The 22,129-nt window shown below is 35.2% G+C and overlaps 1 protein-coding gene across 13 annotated transcripts in view; it reads right to left on the minus strand.

The window, feature by feature from the left end:
* The window catches only part of LOC143240225 (E3 ubiquitin-protein ligase RAD18-like), a 79,864-nt gene that overhangs the window by 7,280 nt on the left and 50,455 nt on the right, over window positions 1-22,129 (minus strand). For 5 of the 13 annotated variants that reach the window (XM_076482354.1, XM_076482353.1, XM_076482352.1 and 2 more), the window contains exon 17: window positions 11,244-12,856. The exons of 4 other annotated variants lie outside the window; for them this stretch is intronic. The gene's annotated coding sequence lies outside the window, so the exon portion shown is untranslated. Of the gene's footprint in view, window positions 1-1,596; window positions 2,041-10,586; window positions 12,857-22,129 lie in introns of those variants that run through there. 4 more of the 13 variants (XM_076482355.1, XM_076482350.1, XM_076482348.1 and 1 more) reach the window with 2 other exon arrangements.

Here is a 22,129-nt window from a genome sequence, read left to right on the forward strand (position 1 = left end):
AGGTACTATTATACTATTACTAAGTACATAATCAACTAGAAATAATATTATTAAGTACATAACAACTAGATATATTATTATAATATTATTAAGTACATAACCAACTAGAGATGTTATTATATTAAGTACATAATAAAGTAGAGGTATTATTATAACGTGTGGAAGTACATAAGCAAGTAGAGGTATTATTATAACGTGTTGAAGTACATAATCAAGTAGAGGTATTATTATAACGTGTGGAAGCACATAATCAAGTAGAGGTATTATTATAACGTGTTAAAGAACATAAGCAAGTAGAGGTATTATTATAACGTGTTGAAGTACATAATCAAGTAGAGGTATTATTATAACGTGTGGAAGTACATGAGCAAGTAGAGGTATTATTATAACGTGTTGAAGTACATAACCAAGTAAAGGTATTATTATAATGTGTTGCAGTAAATAATGAAGTAGAGGTATTATTATAACGTGTTGAAGTACATAATCAAGTAGAGGTATTATTATAACGTGTTGAAGTACATAATCAAGTATAGTTATTATTTTAACGTGTTAAAGTACATAATCAAGTAGAGGTATTATTATAACGTGTTGAAGTACATAATCAAGTAGAGGTATTATTATAACGTGTTGAAGTACATAATCAAGTAGAGTTATTATTATAATGTGTTGAAGTACATAATGAAGTAGAGGTATTATTATAACGTGTTGAAGTACATAATCAAGTAGAGGTATTATTATAACGTGTTGAAGTACATAACCAAGTAGAGATACTATTATAACGTGTTAAGGTACATAACCAAGTAGAGGTATTATTATAACGTGTGGAAGTACATGACCAAGTAAAGGTATTATTATAACGTGTTGAAGTACATAACCAAGTAGAGATACTATTATAACGTGTTAAGGTACATAACCAAGTAGAGGTATTATTATAACGTGTGGAAGTACATGACCAAGTAAAGGTATTATTATAACGTGTGGAAGTACATAATCAAGTAGAGGTATTATTATAACGTGTTAAAGAACATAAGCAAGTAGAGGTATTATTATAACGTGTTGAAGTACATAACCAAGTGGAGTTATTATTATAACGTGTTGAAGCACATAATAAGGTAGAGGTATTATTACAACGTGTTGAAGTACATAATCAAGACTTTGAAAGAAGGTTCGGTAAGGTTTTTTTAATTTGTTTCTCTTTATTTATCGGTAAACAGTTGTTGGATATATAGTGAAAAAAACAAAAACTAGTAGAATGTTCTATTTATTCAAAGTTATTTTTGAAGGAGAAGACTGTACCTGAAAGTTTAAAACTAGTTTCATGTTTCTGGTTTAAACCCAATTCCGTTGTTTCTGAATGAGTGAATGTTTTTTTATTTTTCTTCGATTGCTTATGTAAATCATTGAAAGAGTGACGCACTAAACACAGTTAATTTGGTTCAGAATTTCGCATAAACCTTCGTGAGATCTGTAGAGATGTTCGTGGACGCTGTTGCTTAGTTACCATCTATCCATCCATATTCTCTGTCCAAAATAAGGGTCGGCTTGCTGTGTAACACTTTGCGAATATTCAAAACAAACATATATCAAGGGGAATAGTAAAAAAACATTTGCTTTATTTGGCAGAATTATTCAGAATATAGTAAACGTATTCTATTTTTCTTTACCTTCGATAAAAGCTTTATTTTCTAACGCATTTTAAAATGACAATATTCCGTTTAGCTTTATATTGATTTAACTTTTTTAAATTTTTAAATAAAGAACAAATATCAAAGAAATGTTTTGTTTAGATTGTTAACCCATACTTATTGTTTTGCTCATGAAATACGAATGAAATCAGAGATGATTTTAAGCTAAATATGAAATTAGTTTCCTAATATTTCACTTTATTGGATTATTTCCTCTTCTATTGTTTTTTGTAATTTTCTCCAATAATATTTAAAAATATTTTGCTTGGTATTTTTATAAAACGACCTCCAACTGCATAGGACCACCAAATCCTTCTGTAACTGAGTGTTACGACCTAAGGCGAACCATTTTGACCTGCAGAATAAAACAGAACATGTGAAAGAAAAATAAACATTTTTAACAGACAACATGCAGCAGATGTTACAAGCTGGATTGTCGTTGTTGACCGTTCCATTTTTATTTTTTTGTCAGTTTTCAAACTATTGCACAGTTGTTTTCAAATATCGTAATACCTTGCTTCTTTACCGTGATTTTCTAACCTATTTAAAACACTGGTATTGTAGTAAACGTGTATTTTATATTGTTGTATATCCTCTTTAGAAGGATATCGTAACAAGTTACGAAGACCGTGTTAATAAGCTCTCGTCGGTTACATATTTCTTATAAGACATTCTCAACACTACTGAAGATATGTCGGGTTCCTTCTACGAAAACTTATGAAAACTTCATCCATTCCTTAGGGTTTCAGATCTTTTCACGACAACGACAGATAAACATGCACAGTAAATATGCAGCTAAAAGTATGACTGTTAACATACAATGTATCCGAAGTTATAACAGATCATGTATTGAATATCTGAAAGTCTGGTTAGGTCAAAGGTCAACGGATAAAACTTTAACCTTATAAAATAAACAACAAAATTCAGGCTAGAATAATTAATCACCTTTTGTTCTTTGCCTGTATTTAATTATATCGGCCTGAGCAATGTGGCATTAGTTTACAGTTACACTGGTAATACTACATGCTAAACCTTATTTTAACCTACTTTAAAACTCAAACAGTGGAATATAACCCGCTGTGTTACAAACGTTGCAGTTATTAGTTTATCAGAACTGATTTAGGTTTTGAGTTTTTCTGACGTAACGTACCTTTTGTGAATTCACATACCTTGGTCGAGGGTTTTTAGCTGTTAACCTACATCGATAGCTTCGAAGAAAACGTTATGGTCAATAGATGATCGCTGAATAAACGCTTTTGAGTTTTTTTTTATTGTCTGTCTGTCTTTACTCTTGAAAGTTTCTTACTACTTTTGTTTGAGTTAAAATTAAAAAAAAAGATTCGTAGTAAATAATTGTGTATTGTTAGAAACTCGTGTTTAGGTGACACGTTTTGAGATATTTGTGTATTGTTAGAAATTCGTGTTTAGTTGACACATGTTTTGAGATATTTGTGTATTGTTAGAAATTCGTGTTTAGTTGATTTGAGTTGCTTGTGTATTGTTAGAAACTCGTGTTTAGGTGACACGTTTTGAGATATTTGTGTATTGTTAGAAATTCGTGTTTAGTTGACACATGTTTTGAGATATTTGTGTATTGTTAGAAATTCGTGTTTAGTTGATTTGAGTTGCTTGTGTATTGTTAGAAACTCGTGTTTAGGTGACACGTTTTGAGATATTTGTGTATTGTTAGAAATTCGTGTTTAGTTGACACGTTTTGAGATATTTGTGTATTGTTAGAAATTCGTGTTTAGTTGATTTGAGTTGCTTGTGTATTGTTAGAAATTCGTGTTTAGTTGACACACGTTTTGAGCTGTTTGTGAGTTTTAAAACCCGTGCTCAGTTGACACATTATGCGTGGTTTATATTGTTAGAACTCGTGTTTAGTTGACACATATTATGTGTAGTTTGTGTTGTTAAAACTCGTGTTTAGTTAACGCTCGTTACGAGTCCTCTTAAAAACTCGAGTTTATCGGAAACATTATATAAAACACTAAAGATTCTCTAGGAGTCATTAATACTTTAATTGTAAGCCTATACATACACATGTGTTTCTCTTATTCTTAATTACGTAGGCCTGACCTCATTCGCTCGTGAACTTTGCTTCTGGCATTACGTTCTCTGATTACCGTAAACTGATATAAACTTTTACCTCATTGCAACACTGTTGATCGTTCATAAAAGCATCGTTGTTGACGTGAAGTAGGGGTTATTTTTTATTATTTTTCATATAGAAATATATACTTAGGTCTTTATTTCAGTCTTACGGCAAACCCCAATGTTAAATTAAAAAAAAAAAAAAGGAACACTAAATCGAAGAACTCGCTTTATATAGTTTCGGTAATACGTATTAAAATTATAAGCCGAATTTCAACTACCCATGGTGCAATATTAGTGGTAATACGATAGAGTGAAACGTTACACCCACAATACATCTCGCATAGTACAAAATGTCTGCCTCAAATGGTTATCATGTTCTTCAATACAAGTATGGCTGTAGGTTGTTAAAAAAAAGATATAGAGAGATACCCATTACTTAGAAAATGTTAACACTTTAAAAGTTAAACCACTATTAAATATTACAAACTGGAAGACGTTTCTGACTTCAGAAGAGGGAAGTTACCGATACGTAATAGATGTGAAAGTAAACTAATACTTCTACTAGTACTTTGTTGTTTGAGTTGTTTTTTATTTTGTTTGGTCTTTCCATAGTCAGGCACTAGGTTCATTCGCTTAGCTACTTGTGTTTCATTACGGTGACTCCCTTTCCCCCAGTGGCACAGCGGGATGTCTGCGGATTTACAATGCTTAGAACCGGGCTTCGATACCCGTGATGAGCAGAGCATAGTTAGCCCATTTATAGCATTGTGCTTAACTACAACCAAACAGAACGATGGTGATTTGGAAGTTCTTAGTTTAACATGCGATCATTTGTATTCTTCTCTGTGTGTGTGTGTGTGTGTACGATCCACAGTCGGCTTTTGGCCGGATGGATGGACGTATTTATGAAAACAAAACATGTAAAGATTATTTTTTGTTTGGTTGGTTTTTAAGATCGATGCTTACGTTTCTTAGAAAAGCATAACTAAATATCTTTAGTAATGGTTAATTAATGCTTAAAGTCAAAATTAAATTAATTATTTCGATAGTTCGCACACGAAGCTCTAACGAACACTCTGAGTAGTAAAGTAACATTTTCGTTTCGAAGCAGCACGATTAATTTTAAGAATGTCGATACCCCTCATCAGTACAAGCACAGCTATGTTAACAATCCTCTCTCTTGTGTTTAGTTGCCCGTTCTGGTTTTATCATTTTATTTAAGACATGTTATTCGTTAATGCCATAAATATTGAAAGTTTCACTAATAATAACATATGAGCCGCTCTGATTGACATGACAATAGATGGAGAAACTAGGTCAAGACAACAATGACCGCTTACACAATCGTAAATTGCTTGATATACACCAAAGGAAACTTACTTCATAACGTCATTGATGGTTATGACACAAATATAAAGCTGTATATTTACATTAATACAAAACCTTTCCAATAGTATTTGTGCATGTTATATGGAAATTAACATAAATCAGTAGCATAGGGGAAATATGTTTACTTTTACCAAAACGCAAACACGTCACGTTCTAGAAACAAAGCTGTCTTCATTAGAAAACGATTGATCAATTGGAATCATAGCAACCTTATTCATTTAATACGCCTGTGTGCCAGTACAGTCTCAACGAAGTTTTATTTAACATGGTTTTGGAAGCTGCACTCACGTGTGGTGAGGATCTGTGAAAAGTTTGTCACTACGTGTTGTGACTGCCCCTTTTCACCCTTTGCAACAGTTTATTGTAAACTGTCACAGGAATCCTTCAACATTACAAGCATGCACGCTAAACATCCAAGTCAGATATCCCCCTAGAAGTCAGAAAAAAAGTAATTCCTAACGTTTGAGCTACTGGACAGAAGAACTAAGCCCAGCCCTCAACATTTGTTTCCACTATACTTTGCGCAGTTCTTTGCGTTGAATAGTAGAATTAACGTTGAATTTTAAGAGGCACGTCTTGCAAAACGTACGGAGCAGATCAATGGAATCACGTCTCGAATCCCGGGCCCTTCCATCTGCTGCGCCACGACGCCCTGCTCTCTTACCACAATGAAAATTGTGTATCGTCTAGCCTTCTCTGTACGATCTTCTCCCATTTACAAACACGTTACGTGTCCATAGGCTTAATTTTAAGAATTTTTTTTTTATCCTTTTCTATTGATCCCCGTCACACCAAAACATGCTCGCCCTTTCAGTCGTAGGGGTGTTATTTTAATATATTAGATCAATCTCACTATTCGATGTTAAAAGAGTAGCCCAAGAGTTGGCGGTGAGTGGTGATGACGAGCTGCCTTCCCTCTAGTCTTACACTGCTAAATTAGGGATGGCTAGCACAGATAGCCTTCGTGTAGCTTTGCGCGAAAATTGAAAAGAAACAAGCATTTAATTCGAAAGAACTCGAATAATATTACATATTCAAAGAATTATATTAACGATAAAGTAGTTACCCGATGTTGCTTGGGTTCACTTATAGGAAGTTGTAAAAGAAACCGAGACTTGTTTTGTTTTGTTTTAAATTTCTCTGCAGCAGGCTTTCAAGAACATCTTGTATATAAATGCAAGTTAAACACACAAACGCGGCCCGGCATGGACAAATAGTTATGACGCTCAACTCGTAATCTGAGGGTCGCGGGTTCAAATCCCGGTAGCACCAAACATGCTCGCTCCTTTCAGCTGTGGTGGCGTTATAATGTGACAGTTAATCCTACTATTCACTGGTAAAAGAGTAGCCGAATTGTTGGCGGTAGGTGGTGATGATTAGCTGCCTTAACCCTCTTGTCTTACACTGCTAAATTAGGGACGGCTAGCGCAGATAGTCCTCCCTTTAGCTTTGCGCGAAATTAAAATGTACACACAAATATTCCAAATTCGATACATTAACGCAGTTAGTACCAAAAACTTATTTTCGCTACAAAATTGGTGTTATCTGGTCTTATGGATGGATAGTTAAAAAAAGAACTATCCCAGATAATTTGTACATTTTTTTTTTATTCGTGTCGAGAAAGCTATGTCAAAATAAATTACCCCCCCTGGTGGCACAACGGTATATTTGAGGACTTGCACCATTAGAAACCAGGTTTCGATACACCTATGGGGCGGATCACAGATAGCCCTTTTTGTAGCTTTGAGCTAAATAACAAACGTATCGTAGGTCAAAGAATGCGTTAATACTCTTATGTGTTACGTTTTTTAGATTTAATTTTTTGTTGGTCACAGGGATTTTTCACGTAGCAAGCAATCTGACAGAATACAGTTAGGTTCAGTGGAGGTGACTTGCGGGTTTGTTACATTGAATTATTTGTTCTAAGTTTACTAGTCTGTTTCTCTGCTACTGTAGGACGATTAGCCAGTTACTTTACTATTTTTAATATTAAGTTCGTGTTTTCAAAGAAGAACACACATAAGAAACTGTTATAGGCACAAGAATGTGTTTGTGTGTTTTTCTTATAGCAAAGCCACATTGGGCTATCTGCTGTGTTCGCCGAGGGCAATTGAACCCCTGATGTTAGCGTTGTAAATCCGTAGACTACCGCTTTTCAGCGGTGGACAGATACGAGAAAGAAACAGAACACAAAGTGTGTGTGTATATATATATATATATTTATATATAAACACAGAGAGAGAGAGAGAGATAAAACATATAGTATACATAGAGTGAGAGAGAGAACAAAGTATACATACAGTGAGAGAGAAATGGGATAAGGTGTATGTATATATATATATATATAGACAGATATAACATAAAGTATACATAAAGTGAGAGAGTGATGGGATTATGTATATATATACAGAGAGAGAGATAAAGTATACGTTCATTATTTGAAACTTGTGTCAATCAGAATGAATGAAACTTCGCAGAATCAGTATGTACTTGAAAGATAATCATTAGTCTTAATTTTGAGTGAACATGAAAACTCCATACTTCATCTAAAGACGGTACACAAACAGATTACTGGTTTCAATGTGTGAATCAGGTAATTAACGGATTTGAAACGCATACTTCACACAGGGTATTCAGAGTGGAGTGGTGTGGGGACCAGTAACATAATTCATGCGATCCATCTATCTTATCACATCAGTATGCCCCAGAAAAAGAAAGGTCCACCTTTCGAAAACGCTCGGGTTATAAGAATTTGTGTTTCAGTTTTATCACACCAGTATTATTTTCTGACGTTGTTCTCCTAACACACTACTATATTCAACTCCGATTTCCGATCGCTGCTATGCTCTAGAAGTGACTCTCTGAATTTCCTTGACACGATTTCGCATGCAGAAAATCCGGCCCACCAGATCGAGAGCATGCACAAAATTTTAAAACCAGGCTCGCCTTTGTCGTACTAGTTCTGAGTCCACCATTCACGTGCAGCAGCTGGTTGTAACCTTCCACATCACCCGCGTATGGCGTCATGGGCACCACTATATGTTCTCATTGTTCCGAAAAAGGTTTCGAAATTGAAGGTCATTTACAGAAGGAGAGAGTAACACTATGTGTAGAAAACAATATACAAAATCAACGACGTACATAACTACATCGACAGAGCGTGTGATGAAATATGGAAGAAACTGTCAAAATGTGACAGTTTCAAATGTTTATTATATCCTTGATGTTTTTATAATAAAAATAACGCTGCAAATATAACCCGATTTGATTATTTAATATCGTTAACTGGTTTACCGTATTCGTTCATTATATGGACAGGCTTACTTTGGTCATTTAATTGTACAGACTGGTTAGCTTTACTCACTTAATTGTGTATATCACGTTAGACATTTAATTGTACGAACGAGTTTACTTCAGTCATTTAATCATATGGACTTACCTTTGTCATTATTTAATTGTATGAAGTAGTCGTTTATGATTATTATTGAACTGCAAAAGGAGAACCACCCCGAAGGGTAGAGGGGCTTCCAACCAACTAAATTACATTTTCAAATCTTTTCGACTCCGAAGCAAGCAGGCGCTAATATTGCTCGACAAAGTAGAGATTTCGTAGTTTTGTATTTACGGAAAAGCGTTTACTATCGTTAGTTCCTAAAGGAATTGGATTTGGATAGAGATAAGTTGAAAACCTGGGTCCAATATTTGACACTTTCTACATAATATATACAACTTCCAAACAGAAAAATGGGAAAGACATGGATTAGTTTTTTAGAATTTCGCGCAAAGCTAGGGCTATCTGCGATAGTTGTCCTTAATTTAACAGTGTAAGACTAGAGGAAGGCAGCTAGTCATCACCACCACCGCCAACTCTTGGGCCACTCTTTTACCAACGAATAATGGGATTGACCATCACATTATATCGCCCCCACAGCTGAAAAGGCGAATATGTCTGGTGTAACAGAGATTCGAACCGTCGACCCTAGGATTACGAGTCGAGTGCCTTAACCACCTGGCCATGCTGTCCCGAAAAGACATAGAAGATGGGCTTTCAGAAAACAAGAAACCCTTATTTTATATTATGTTTTATAGAATTATAGGGTTGCGTTGCTTTCATACTTTGTTTAATTGTATGAATATTTTATAAATAGCGCTAACATTTAGATCAGCGTTACCGAAATAAAAGAATGCGTCATCTCTTTTACTTAAATAAACTCATTTTTATATAATTTTTACAAGCGGAATCTACATGTTCCATCGTATTGTGTAGTTTTATGTGTGTTTGTTACAACAACTGACAAAAACATGAAATATTTGAATTTAATCATTTGCAACTTAAAATCCAGATGAAGCTCCAACAACTATTGGTGGGACGACATTTCAATACTTACGGGTATTCGTGTTCACAATTTTCACGCGATTTATATGCTATTATTTCCCCTGTCACCAACTATAATCAATAGGGCACATAAATAGATTGTAAAAAAAAATCTGTTTTAAAGTCCATTGATTGTAGGGTTAAAGTTTACACTTCTTACTGTATTTATGAGTTGGTGATTAACCAACTTAGTGACGGCTGAGCAAAGAATTTTGAAACATGCAGTCAAAGTTTGTGTGTATTGTTTTTGTTGTTACTGTGTGTGTGTGTGTGTGTGTGTGTAAGTGACTTAGCCTCCTTTCCTTGTTTCTGATTGAAATACCGTTGGCAACATCTTCGTATTAAGGCCTAACTTCTATAAAATAGAAAGTTATGAAAACTTTGCATCATTCCTGTCGTACATTTTAAACAGGCTGAAACGGTGATGTGTACTTTTAGTGGGAAAGGTAACACATCTTACAAAATCCAGCACATCTATGTGTTCTTTCTACCCCATTCATCTGTTTACAACATATCTACTTACACATATGTATTTACGTCTGTTTAGTTTTTCCCTGTTTCCAGTTTTTCTCCGTTTTGTACCATATAAAGAAATTAACGTTTCCTTCCTAACGCTGTACAAATGTCTATCGCTAGATGTCATCTTTCTTATTATTAAGTAAAAAACTAATACACAGTCCAGTCTACCTAATGAACTGGGAGAGGAAACAGCTTTCTCCATTAGGCCTAAGTCTCTTGCTTGTTAACTTTCCTCTTGTATTTATAGCACTCATTACACAAGACTGTAACAAATTGACTACTAAACTGACCAGATATGGGATGGTCAACCAGCACTTTAAGCTTCTGTAAACATTGTATGTTTCCTTCATTCATTTCTTAACATAACGTTATTTTTATATAGAAATGTGTACTGTATTGTCCCTAATTAAAGTTCCCTCTCTGTCGTTTCTCGTTACTTTTATACAGTTTATCTTGTGCCAAAGCAACACTAATACAACATATAATTACTTTAATTTTGATAGTAGTAATCCGACATAAAATCCTCTACTGTAATCCACTTTATTACTGTAATTTTGATAGTAGTAATCCGACATATAATCCTCTACTGTAATCCACTTTATTACTGTAATTTTGACAGCAGTAGTAATCCGACATAAAATCCTCTACTGTAATCCACTTTATTACTGTAATTTTGATAGTAGTAATCCGACATATAATCCTCTACTGTAATCCACTTTACTACTGTAATTTTGATAGTAGTAATCCGACATATAATCCTCTACTGTAATCCACTTTATTACTGTAATTTTGACAGCAGTAGTAATCCGACATAAAATCCTCTACTGTAATCCACTTTATTACTGTAATTTTGACAGCAGTAGTAATTCCGACATATAATCCTCTACTGTAATCCGCTTTATTACTGTTATTTTGACAACAGTAGTAATCTCCGACATAAAATCCTCTACTGTAATCCACTTTATTACTGTTATTTTGACAGCAGTAGTAATCCGACATAAAATCCTCTACTGTAATCCGCATTATTACTGTAATTTTGGCAATTTGAAATGTAGACGTTTGAAACGGTAGGGGTTACCTAGTATGACCTGAAAGCTAGGACGCTTGACTCGCAATCTGCGGATCGCGTGATCGAAACCCGTTACTGAAAAATGACCTGAAAGTTTTCTTGCCGCAATCTGCGGATCGCGTGATCGAAACCTGTTACTGAAAAATGCCTGCCTTTTCAGCCGTGGAGCGTTATAATGTTACAGTCAATCCTACTATTCAATGGTAAATGAGTAACCCAATAGTTGGCGATGAGTGTTGTTGTTATCCAGCTGCCTTCCCTTAGTCTGTCACTTGGATATCTATCTATTAAGATAGTCCCCCTTGAGTAGCTTTGATTGAATTTTAATCCATCGTATTTACTGTATTATAGCTTTACGTTTACCAAATCATTTTTTGATTATCTCCTCCACGGCCTGTGGAAGACTCTCCCACCGTCAGCACTCGGGAGATAGGGGCAAAAACGGTCAAGTAAATACACTGGAAGCGGTCAGTACAATGTAGTGCTGAGTATATGTACCTGACTGACCTCCCGTCGACGATCTGCCAACAATGATCACAACAGACGAATTTTCGCTTGGGCCAACTAATATTTCAGAACCTGTCTTGTTACACTCCGGGTCCTCTGTGTACCTTGCGCTAACCGTACCTAGTTTTGGAGTGACAGACTAAAGGGATGGAAATGAGTGAACATCACCCTCCACCAACTTTCGAGCTACCTTTTACCGCTATTATGGCTAACAGGGTGAGCATGTTCGTTGAAGGATTTAGATCACGCGATTCGCAGGTTGATGAACGTCGAACGCCCTGACCACCTGGCCATGTCAGACCCGCATACCTTAGATTTATGCTTCATTACGTTAGAAAACTGAATATCTTAAAACAGATGGGCGTTAATTATCTAATGAAATACAATACATGACCCCTTTCCCAGTTGTTCTAGTACTTTGAGTGAACTGCCGCTATTTTTAAGGGTTACTCGGCTGACTTTGATTTACTGTACCATTCAATCTACACATACGATCAAAGTTAAATATTAGCTCAAGCCATACAGCATTCAGGTCCTTTCAATCTCAAGTGTAGTTTGTTTGTTTGTTTTTAGAATTTCGCGCAAAGCTACACGAAGGATATCTCTGGTAGTGGTCCTTGATTTAGAAGTTAAAGACTAGAGGGAAGTCATCACCACCACCCACCGCCAACTCTTGGTACTATTTTTCACATTATAACGTCCTCACGGCTTAAAGAACGAGCATGTTTGATGGGAAAGGGATTCGAACCTGTAACTTTCATATTGCGAGTAGAGCGCTACGATCCCTTGGCCATGTCTTGCCAAGTTGTTAATAAACAAAGTAATGAACACGATCCACACAACTTCAGCTGCGCAAAGAAAGTTTTTTACGTTATGGTTCACGTAAATAGAGTTCCTCTCTCGCACTGTCTCGTTGTGTGTGTGGTTAAAATATTGGTAGAGGCAATTCTCGACATAAACAGTTTGTTTCTGCCACATTTCACCGACGCACTTGAGGCCAGGGCCCCCCCGCAATGCCTCTACGTCAGTCACTTCGAGATTTTTGTTTGTTCGTTTGAAGTTAAACACAAAGCTCCGCGATGGGCTCTCTGTGCTATGCCCACCACGGGTATCGAAATCCGGTTTCTATCGTTGTAACTCCGCAGACATACCGCTCTTCCACTGGGGAGAGGGAGGCACATTTCGTGAGAGAGAAATATCTGGCATGGCGTAATTCTGAAAAAAATAACTTCATTCAGATATAGATGATTTAGATAGATTACTCGAAAACTACATCGGTTGTAACATGGTTTAGGTTACACAGCATTCACACGACAAAAGTAATCAGTGCACTCACTCTTAGGTTAAATGAAATTTAACAGAATATTTGGCAACAAATAAAGTATAGGTTTGAGAGAAAACTGAAAATACAGAAAAGGTAAAAAAACTGAGGTTAAAATTTATCTTAAATGTAATAAAACGTTATTATGTGCAGTTAAGCTGTAGAAACGCATGTACCGTTCTCATGCATGTTCGCTAGTGTGTTAATAGCTAAGGGATATCGGACATAGTCAATACCTGTACCTATATTGTCCAGTCTTCTTTTTGGCATATGAATGGGCTAATACCTTTCTTTTATGAAACATTTCGGGTTGTTCTTTAAAATTCCAACAACTATGTTTCACGTAAGTCACGGTGTTTTACATTTTAGAAGATGAGACAGAAACTGGTTTGTTATTTCAATAATTCTTAGTATAGCTAATTATATAAACTAAGAACACTGTCTTCGATTGTTCCCTTTGTTCTAAGCCCAGGTCAAAACAGACTCGTCCCCAGACATCTTTATCTCCACCACCATTGTACTTCTTACACGATTATCTTAATTTATCAGATGTCAACCTCGTCGGAAGACGAAACGAAGCCTAGAAGATCCAGGCTATGTATCCCGGAATAATAGCGCCTCTGGCTAAAACTAATTTCAAGATTAATAGTGCCAAGATTCAACTTATACCAGTTGAATAAAATTCCAGTAGAGGACGCTGGCTTCTTATTGTATTCAAAATAACATAGAAACGAAGAATAAATAATATCACAATATAAAGATTCCACAAATGTATATCAGGTTGGAACACCATATGATTAATTTTACACACATTTAGAAGTTCTCAGAAATCCACAGTGTGCGTTCCCCAGTAAGGTTTAACGGGTATCTTTACGTAATTTGTATTCGTATACGTTCTCAGGTTCTAAAAATCTTTATGGTTTTAGTTTAATTCAATTATTTAAGCTGATTTTTAGAGAATTTCTTTTGTACAGTTCTGTATATTAGTTTGTCTTCTTTCTACATTAAATTGAAGAATATGAGAATAATTAGCACATACTCACATTAAAGAAATTATTAGTTTTAATTAATAGCAATTGCAAATGGTACCTTTCTCCCATTAGAAGTTTTTCACGCAGAGAGAATGTCGATATATATACGAAACGTCGTATAGGCGTCTTTGTCATGAACAATAAAGCATGCAGCGTCTCTCCAGGAGATGATCGCGTGCACGAACTTGGCGTGGCTTCGTGTACAGCAAGTTAACCGAAGTTTGTTTCAGGGGCAGAGATCAATGATGATTGTAACAAGAACGGGAGCTATAGCCCTGCAATCGCTGAGTAGGGAGAGGATACATATCGACCCCACCGTATTTTTAAACACATTATTCTAAATTATTTATGAATCCACGATTTTTTTTTTGTTAAAAACATGAGACATGCTTAAAAGTAAACAAAAATGCTGTTAATATTTATATTTCGTATTTATGGTAACATTACAAAGTTTATCTATCAAAGTCCATAAAATTCTGATCCACTGATCGGGGTAATTAAGGCAGTCAGTAGCACCCTACCACCCATAATTTACAATAAAGAATTGACTGTTACTTTTATAATGTACCAATAGCTTAAAGTGGGGAATGGTATCCCACGGACTTCGAATCTGGCTCCAACATCCACGAGACCAACCCGCGCCCTCTGCCATTTTTTCTTTGCCAGATTTTAAAACTGATTAACTATTGTCCCAGACAAAAACAAAATAGCTCAGCATGTGATAAAATAATAATAATAATCAGCCGGAATTTATAGATTCACCATAGCTTTGTTATATATAAAGAAAATCAGCCAGTATTTATAGGTTCACCATAGCTTTGTTATCTATAAAGAAAATCAGCCAGTATTTATTGATTTACCATAGCTTTATCTATAAAGAAAATCAGCCAGTATTTATAGGTTCACCATAGCTTTGTTATCTATAAATAAAATCAGCCAGTATTTATAGATTCACCGTAGCTTTGTTATCTATAAAGAAAATCAGCCAGTATTTATAGGTTCACCATAGCTTTGTTATCTATAAATAAAATCAGCCAGTATTTATAGATTCACCGTAGCTTTGTTATCTATAAAGAAAATCAGCCAGTATTTATAGATTCACCGTAGCTTTGTTATCTATAAAGAAAATCAGCCAGTATTTATTGATTCACCATAGCTTTGTTATCTATAAAGAAAATCAGCCAGTATTTATAGGTTCACCATAGCTTTGTTATCTATAAAGAAAATCAGCCAGTATTTATTGATTCACCATAGCTTTGTTATCTATAAAGAAAATCAGCCAGTATTTATAGGTTCACCATAGCTTTGTTATCTATAAATAAAATCAGCCAGTATTTATAGATTCACCGTAGCTTTGTTATCTATAAAGAAAATCAACCAGTATTTATAGGTTCACCATAGCTTTGTTATCTATAAAGAAAATCAGCCAGTATTTATTGATTCACCATAGCTTTGTTATCTATAAATAAAATCAGCCAGTATTTATAGATTCACCGTAGCTTTGTTATCTATAAATAAAATCAGCCAGTATTTATAGATTCACCATAGCTTTGTTATCTATAAAGAAAATCAGCCAGTATTTATAGGTTCACCATAGCTTTGTTATCTATAAATAAAATCAGCCAGTATTTATAGATTCACCGTAGCTTTGTTATCTATAAATAAAATCAGCCAGTATTTATAGGTTCACCATAGCTTTGTTATCTATAAAGAAAATCAGCCAGTATTTATAGGTTCACCATTGTTTCTAATTGAAATTTGCACCCACACAATTTTATACGTTATTGCGCTTGTACTTGTTTAATAATATTTGTAGATACAACATACCACCGCATGTTTAACATCATTGTACATACACACTGGTTAGGCCTCAGAAAGAGTACAAAATTTTTGGAAGGTTTTCAGAAGAGGGTTAGTGATATAATAACAGGAAAGAAGATTTAACATAAGGATAGATTAAGTTTTCTGAACTCGTTTTCTCTGGAAAGAAAACAGGGTTAGAGGGGATCTGACTGAGGTATCTAAAGATTATTAAGGGAATTGATACTGTTAATGCATCGTTGTTTTTCATATGTAATAGTGAGAATGGTAAAACAGAAATAAACACTTCAGTTGGGTAATAGTCGTCTTCAAATAAGGCAGCTTTATTTGTCTAACAAAGTGTTTGGTTTTTGGAAAGAATATGGTGGATAAAGTGAATTTAAGGAAGTTTAATGAAAATTTGAATAAACTACTAGATGTACATTTTTATTATAAGGGTTGATATTGAGGTGTATTTACATTTAAGGGCTTATTACAATTTAGAGGGTGGGACAGCCCAGATGGGTAAAACGTCCCTTGTTTTCTTTAAATATTATTTGCATATCTTACCTAGAAGTTCTAGATGTGCACTCGACAACCCCACGGTTAAGTAGACCATTGTGTACCAATGAAGCTCTCATTGGTAGTCATGTAACAAGTGCGATAGCTCGTGCAACGAGATGAATAAGGCCCCAGCATCAACGAACAGGCAAGTATGTCTACAGGTGGCGCCTATAAGTCTGTGACCCAGGCAACCAAAGTTATTTTCGTGGTAATACGCCTTTAGGCCTAATCTAATACAATCTTTCGACCTTCTTAATCTACAAGAAAGATAGTTCTTTCTTTTAGAAACCTAGATTCAGGTTCACGCTACAAAGGTTGCGGACAACCCCCCTCTTATATTATTGTTCCCTTTTGTGTACCGTTGAGGGCGCACGTTTATAATATATTATCTACCTTGGACAGATAAACAACTATCTTACACAGAACTGCATATGAACGTTCCTTCTGGCTCCCGTTTAACTGTCTATTGAGTTTGTCATTAAATAAAACAATAAGGGTTCAAGGAATAACGAACAATGATTTTTTTCTTACAAGCCATAGATACAATTTTGTCAAGAAATAATAGCCTGCTTTATGTCTATCAAAATAAGAAGTGTAAAAACTATAACATCTGTATTCAAGCAGAAAGTGTACTTGTTTTCTAGTACTCGCTTGTCAAATTGCGAATGGAAGGGTCCAAGGTTCGAAATTTCGATAAAAGTTCTGTGTTACTAAACGTGATCGCGTCACGAAAACGGCATTCACTCCCTTTATTCAGTAGAAAAGGATGAACAATGTCTTTCTGGCGGGTACTGCTAGTTTGGCTTGCCTTCCCTCTGGTCAGTAGTACAAAATTATGAACGGCTAAGCCTGAGACCTAGGAATCTCTGACTTGCCCATTTAACCCATAAGGTGCCGTTTGGGTTAAAATTTCCAATAGTATTTCTAACTAGTGGGATTGACCGTTACATTATAACATCCCTACGGCTGAAAAAGGGGCGAGCATGTTTCGGGTGACGCGGATTCAAACCCGCGACCCTTCGATTACGAGTCGAGTGCTTTAACCGCCTGGTCATGCCGGACAAAAATTATTTATGATGGGTTGCCTTTGAAATTAATACCAGAGTTAAAAACTGTGTATGGAATATTGATGAGTATGCTATCACACGTTGGATTTTATTTCTCTCTCTCGGAATTGTTTGATTTCCAGTGAATATACTATTTGATTTTTACAACTGGATTTTATCATAAATATAAATTAAAACGTTTGAAGAACCAGTACAAAAACTTCTGTGAATCATGTGATGTATTAAAGTGGGGGCTTGCCGGACTGTGGATACCTGGTTCGCGTCCCACCACGGGAAAAAATTGCGTTCCTTATTTAGGAATTTGTGTTATAAGAGTAACTATCAACTTCTTTTTTTTTTTTTTGAAAGAGTAGCCCAAGAGTTGGCTGTGAGTGGTGCTTAACTAGTTCCATTCTCTCTACTTTATCACTTCAAAACTTGAGACGGGTATTGCAGATAATCAAGTAGTTGTGCGCGAAATTCATTAACAACAGATTGGAACTGGTTTAAATGTTTCGCGAAATGAACTGGTATTTGATAAAATAAGAATGTTGGATTTATTTCACCACCCATACACGCTGCTTCTAAGAATATTATCCAATGATATAAGATAGACGCGTATCGCCTATCTTTTGAGTCACTGATCGTGTTTAAATATTGTCAATATACTGTGAAGAATATGATGTATTTGACTGCATTTACTCAGTAGATTGAGAAAAGTCAAGGTTACATCAAGGTGTTGGTTGCTTAGTCAAAATATTTTTTTTAGAATTGTCTTTCTAAAATTAGGGTGCGTCGTCTTCCATGATGTAGCGTCTTACAAGGCGTAAAATACGGTAATATTAGAAGAAAGCCATTGTTAGCTTCAGGCATTCCTGTGCGTTATGATCAATTATTCAAATTGTTCGGATATTTTTATATCAAATCAACTTAAATGTGCTTCACTCGTGGAAATCATCAAATGCATATACAATTGGTATAGATTTCACGAGTATATCTAAACAGAATAACATTTAAATTTCCTTGTTTGGAAACGTGAAGATGTAACAAAACCACCACTTCAGTAGCAAGTATCGTTATACTATATACACCAGTGTCCAAAAGTTAAGCAACAAACAAAAACTACATAGAAGTCCAAAATGGCGCAAGATTTAATCACTAAATTCAGATCACAACGAGAAACAAAAAAATAGTTAGACTAAGTCCCGTCAAAACATGTAGATTAGCGTTTGTATAGTGACACGTGATTACTAACTTTGGTTAAGTTTAGTTATGATACTGGTAGAGTAACCTTGTGAAGGTCATTTGTACAATATGCGTGGCTCTCATTACCTGGAAAATTCCTTAATGTGGAGAGCTATTGGTGGGCTTTAAGTTGGGCCAGTCAGAGAATCAAATGGCTGAATGTAAACGGAAGTGTTGTTTTCTAGCTGTGAGCACAATTATAGCTGCATAATCTTTACCATAGGCGTCACGATACAAGAAGGATCCCAACAAGACGGATTATCTACTCAAAATCAACTGTCTTTGAATTAATTCACTGTCAAAGGGAGGTTGGAATCAGCTGTGTAAAATGGAGGGGGATTATAAGACGACTAAAGGCGTGTATTCCCTTGACCCATATACATAAGTGTTTGACACGATGTAAACATATTTCTCGGACACCATATTAACTGAATTCTGTTTTCACATAGGAGTTAAAATGCAGCCTATAGTGTGACTCATGAAAAACACACAGACGGCTTAAAAGAACGTGGAACACGCGAGTATTCATCATGTTACATCATGGAAATTGTTTCCTGTAATAGTGGAGGTTTGACACACTAGGCAGTAACTTCAGTGGATGGACGTACAGACTTCAATATGTTTGAGAATGGGTACTATGATTGGCCAGATGTATGTGAATGACGCCATAGAGCCAGCCCTATGTATGCAGAAGCAATAGAAGTTTTATTTTCATGAGTGTGTTTTTTTCTTATAGTAAAGCCACATTGGGCTATCTGCTGTGTCCATCGAGGGGAATTAAACCCTTCATTTTAGCGTTGTAAATCCGAAAACTTACCGCTGTCCCACCGGAGGACTTTCATGGGCAATAGCGCTCGTGCACACAGAAGACGTGTTACCAGCTAATATATACAAGACCATAGCATCATCCGTATGAATTGGTCAGCATGTTCTCCTAGCCAATCTTACAGAACATGTTTAGGATCTAAGAAGACGTGTTTCCTCACTCCAAGATATAACACTATTTTCATACATTATGTTCTATTTTAAATCCTTTACAAAGTGCACAAGGATAAGATCATCACCTATTAGCTATCAAATATAGTAAAGAGGTTTATCGATATGACTTTTTCTAATGTTCTTTTACAAGACAGGCACTTTTACCTGGGAGGTGTGCGTGCCTAACAGATATTGTTCTGTTGTTTTCTAAAACAGGTTTTTTTAGCTCTGAAATTTTCAAATTTTGTTCTTATTTTTTATTGGAAAGGTTTTTGTTCTCAGGATGTGCTGCGTTTACACTTGTTTTACAGGGCAGTGTAAGATAGGTTCTTTACTCTAAAGTTTGCTGTGATGTTGACAGTTCCTGTTGTTTTACAGGGCACTACAAGCTAGTTTATTTTTCTCTGAAGTTTGCTGTACTGTTGACACTTTCTACTGTTGTTTTGGAAGATATTTTATTTTTTGAAAAATCGCAAATAATTCCGAAAAAAATTATACCACAATGACTGAATGTTTTGAATATTACATTAGGATTCATTAATGAAGATAATGCATTACGATTAAAAAAACTGTTTGTAGTCAAACAAGGACTTCATGTTATCCCTTTAAATATAGATATATTTGTTAATGGACTCTTAAATTATCCGAGAAACTCCGATTAGTATAATTATTCAGTAGATTTTTCCATAAATATATATCTAACTCCTATCACTCCTGCAGTAAACTATATTTATATAAATTGGAATCTTTTCAAGATTGGGGTAATATCAGATCTTGTCCTTTCCCTTTGTTAGAACGTAGGATATAACCAAGTTGTAATGGTATGCCATTATGAGAATACGCACAACACTTTCCAAACCCAACATCCTACACAACATGAACGTAAGAAACAACAATATTTCTTTAAGACAGACTGTCTAAAGTATTGCAAACAAGAGATAATCCTCAACAGACATCAGTCTTAAATGGCTCCTTCTAAACAATTAGTACTTTGAAAACAGTGAAAAGAAAGTGTATAGTATAACAAACCCATCTTGGAACTTGGTACAAAGATAAAGAATGAGTATGGTGGTGCGGTTGTTGTAAATATTATGTTTAGATTTGTTTTTAATTTTGTGCAAAGCTACACGAGGGCTATCTGCACCAGTCGTTCTTAATTTAGGAGTGTAAGACTAGAAGGAAGGCAGCTAGTCACCACCACCCAATGCCAACTCTTGGGCTACTCTTTTATCAACGAATATTGGGATTGACCATCATGTTATAATTCTCGCACGGCTGAAAGATCAAGCATGTTTGGTGGGAAAGGAATTCAGACCCGCAACCCTCAGATTGTGAATGATGTACTGTAACCAGTTGACTATGGTGGTCCATTATTTCTTGTTCAAAAAAAAAAAAAAAAAAATCAGGAATAACCAAACATGTGTGAAAAATGATAAGTTGTTTGTAATTCAATGAGGAAACATTTTCACACTTGTAACTACAGTATGGCTTCTGCAGTGTTGCAAAAAGTGTAAATCCGAAGAATAAAGGTTCACAACCCGTTGTCACCAAAAAATAAACACAAACAACTTGCATACTTTGAACCCAAGAGTGTGTTAAAAGAGCGACCGTTAAAGTGGGTGGTGGGTAATGTATGCTTCACTCTCTAACTTGTCATGGAATAAATTTAACTTTTAAAATAATCCTTCTTTTCTTTTTTTTTTTTACAATGAACAATCATAATTGTGATTAGGCTTAGATGAAAGCTAGTTTTTTATGTGAATTGAACACTAGTATCTATTTCTAACTGTTCATTTCATTAGTGAAAAACACGTTAGACACTTCTGTTATAGTCTACCATTATTGTACATATACACGCACACAGACATAATAATTTGTAAATATAAAGTTAACAATATCTATGCACAGACAGTCCTTGGTGTAGCTTTGCTCAGAAATTCTAAGAGAAAGCAACATCAATGAACTTATGTGCTCACTGAGTGATAAGGTGTACTTAAAGTTTCATGTTTCTCGCATTACACACTCGTGTGTGTCTATTTACATTACCAAAGTCAACACTCAAGGAGAAAATTATACTGTTACTTAATATACTGAATTCCAGAGGCCAATATGTTAACGAGTTAAAACAAAGTAAAACGGGACCTATGATATCCAATCTTCAAAATATTTAAGCTAAGTTCTTTGCATAGTTTATGTGAGTAATATCAGTATTAACAGATAAAGGGAAATATGATATCATTTAAGATATGGGTCTTACATTTACAAAATATGTTTTTTACCTTAGTACAAAGATACGTAAACCTGTAACCCGAGTGACCCTTTATCGTTCAAGGGCAAACTGGGGAACTTTGGCGGTATATAAAGACGGGCTAAACTGATAAGTGAACAATACGTTTTAAAACATCTCTGATATTGGATATTTTGTTAAGTATACAAGCAGTGGTCGCAATGACAAATTGTTCGTTGTTAAATACAAAGCTACACAATGTGACATCTGTGATCT

This window comes from Tachypleus tridentatus, chromosome 13 (genome assembly GCF_004210375.1).
Source record: "Tachypleus tridentatus isolate NWPU-2018 chromosome 13, ASM421037v1, whole genome shotgun sequence".
NCBI classification, from domain to species: Eukaryota; Metazoa; Arthropoda; class Merostomata; order Xiphosura; family Limulidae; genus Tachypleus; species Tachypleus tridentatus.